Here is a 3,029-nt window from a genome sequence, read left to right as displayed (position 1 = left end):
AAGATAATTCATTTGGAAACTGAATGATTATACTGGATCTAGTCACTTATCCCAGAAAGCAGAATCCACTTTACAAATGTGCATTAATGTTTCTCGCTGATCTAGAATCAAATTCCTCATGATTTTGAGATGATTCTATATAAACAATTCCTTGTCACAATGATAAACTTTGCCATTAGAAATGGTTTGAAAATTCATGAATTCATGAAGGTTTGGTCAAAGTGCAATATTTCTGCAAAAGCCTCAGATGCTTTTCAGCATCTTAATGATAGCTTTTATATAATGTGATTTGTGTATCAAATGTACAAGTGGCTATTTTTGCTAATTTGCCAGAGTTGGATTCTATTTGAATAAATATATAAATGCAATCAAAACGCAGTCTTCCTTCATCCAGCGGATACATGAAGGTGTTGAACCAAGACGCTTTTTGATGGAAATGTCAATTATTAATATGTCAATGAGAAAAAAAAAGGAGCATTTGATACGCTGCGTTCTCATTTGTGCACAGGCGCAGCCATTGTGCGCTCGCTTTGAGTTTCGTTTCTACGTTCCAGCTCCGTGTCCACTCCAATAATGGCTGCATTGTTCTGGTGCCACAAGCATCATGCTTGGCTCCCCCCACAAAAGTGGACTGCCAGCTTCAGCCAACAGAAGGTTTGCGACTTTACTGCGCACAAATGTGTGTTTAAAGAGAGGACAGAGTGTGCTGGGAGGGAGTTTGCTCGTTTGCGTCTGCTCATGTCTTCTGTCTGTTTGGATGAGAGGGGAAGAGAGAGAGAGAGTTGGCGGAGGCAGTGGAAAATCTGCGAGCCAGGGACGGTGACGTTGCCGAGCAGAGAAGAACAAACTACTTCCTGAAAACCTATTCAAGAATGAACAGGAGTTCAGCCCTCCGTCTCTGTGGCCTTCACCAGCTCTCTGCCTTTAATCCCGTTTTAGCTCTCGAAAATTCCTAAAAGCAAATGGTGTTAAATTATTAAAGTCTCCGCATTCCTTTAATGTAAATTAGCTGCCGTGCAGCGGTTTTTACCTACTTTCATGGTTCCTGCGGGTTCTACCAACACAAATGTAAGACTTTTTAAGATCTTTACCTCCAGTCGACAAATTTGAACTTACCAATGATAGATGCCAAAAAGCTAACTAGCTAGTTAGGTAGCAAGGGTTTGTTGTCCTTGAGTTACCGGTAACCTTGAATCCCAGAATACAACGGAGACATCTGCATGAGACTCATACCATTGTCTGACAGAAAAGTCGTAATGTAAAATATGTAATGTACCGGTCCGACGCTATGAAGCTTAGCGGGAAATTACCTACACTGTAAACAACCGTCTTCCATGGCAAAGAGAGAAGAGTCGAGCTGACTGAGGCAGCTGTTCATGTCAATTCAATATTTAGAAGCGCCATCACGGACCGAACGGCTTCATTCACTTCCTCCGCTGTACAGAATGCGGTGAAATATATTTGTGTTAGCTTGCGTTGGAAACCCCACAGGAAGTGGAGCGCTTGTGAGGTGTAGGGTTAGGGTTTTGACTTGACTTGGTTTTTACTGCTGGCTGCTTCACTTCCAGCTGAGAGTCTTCTACATTTCCACGCAACACCTTTTTTTTAATTGGAACACCTGAACAACTCATCCCTTTGCCCCTTGGTGCTATTAGTGCATCGCCACATGGCCCCAAAAGCCCTAAAATCTGACTTGTGGCAGTTGGTGTCTCATTAAATCTCAATAAAATGGCTTTGTCTTTCTCTTCAATCACAACCTCATCATCATCACTATGGTCAGAACGACCTTAACTTTCCCTTTCTGTAATGGTGGAGGACATGCCACAAATTGTTTGCATTGACCAATTGATAATATACTGTATATATATATATTTAAATTAGTCCTCTAAATAAGATTGTTTTTATAAGGTATTAAATCTGATCTAAATGTACCAATGTACAGCACTGTCTATGCTGTGCAATTATTAGACTGTCTTATTCATATTGTTGGAATATTGACTTCCTGTTTCATGACTGCATTTTTACATTAAATAAAAAATAATGCCAGATCATTTAGTATTTGCTTTGTAGCTTTTCAGCTCTCTTGTGTTCAGCAGTGACATCCACCCAGTCCTGGGATTTGAAGGAACGCTTTGATGCTAAATATGTCACAATGTCTTGCTGGGAAAGGGATAAATTATTGATAGAAAGCTGAACTGTTTTTACCTCGTGGTCCGAGACATTTCAGTGTTAAATTGTATTTATAATGTAATTTAATTTGATGTAATTTATAATGGCTAATCTATGCAGTCAAAATAATGCCTTTTTTAATGCCTCTTTTTTGTTTAGTCTAATATACTTGCTAATGTTAGACACTTATATTAGCATCCAAGCTAATATTAGCATTTTAACTATTCGAATTGCTCTGAGTCTCTTGGAGAACTGAGTTTGGACCTGCAGTTCCTGCATTCCTGTCTCTGGTGCTGGGAACAGGGAATATCTCGACACGGATGGGCTGGGCCGGAGAACTTTCTCCAGAACCTTCCCAAGCTCTTTGGAAATTTGACTCAAGAACTTGGACTTCTGCACGTTCAAGGTCAGTTTTTGTGTATTTCTTAACATAACTTATGTTTTATTTTATGTGGCTCTCCATCCAGAGCTGCAAAGTCTGAGGGGCAACAGAAAAAAAAAACACTGTCAGTTGCACCCAGAGCAGATTTGTGTTTGTGTTGCTGGTAGTTAATGAGGCTGCACATCAACTAAGAACTGTAAGAAAATGACTACACACTTTTGCCGTGTTATGATGCTGATGTTAGCAATTAGTTCTTAGCATCTGTAGAACTGCCACTGATAATCAGAGCTGATGAATGAAATGGACACTGAGTGGAAAACTATTGGCTTTAGCTCTCATTCTGGCTTTCTCCAGCATGACAAACAGAGTGGTTATGCACATTAGCTACATCATAGTAATTTTCATTGGTATGTACCATGGAATGGTAAGTTACAGGAAAACAGCTTTGGAAATCTAGAAGGAAAGAAAAATCAAAAAT

Source organism: Xiphophorus couchianus, chromosome 24, assembly GCF_001444195.1.
Source record: "Xiphophorus couchianus chromosome 24, X_couchianus-1.0, whole genome shotgun sequence".
In the NCBI taxonomy this organism is placed as follows: Eukaryota; Metazoa; Chordata; class Actinopteri; order Cyprinodontiformes; family Poeciliidae; genus Xiphophorus; species Xiphophorus couchianus.
This window is presented reverse-complemented; position numbering follows the sequence as displayed.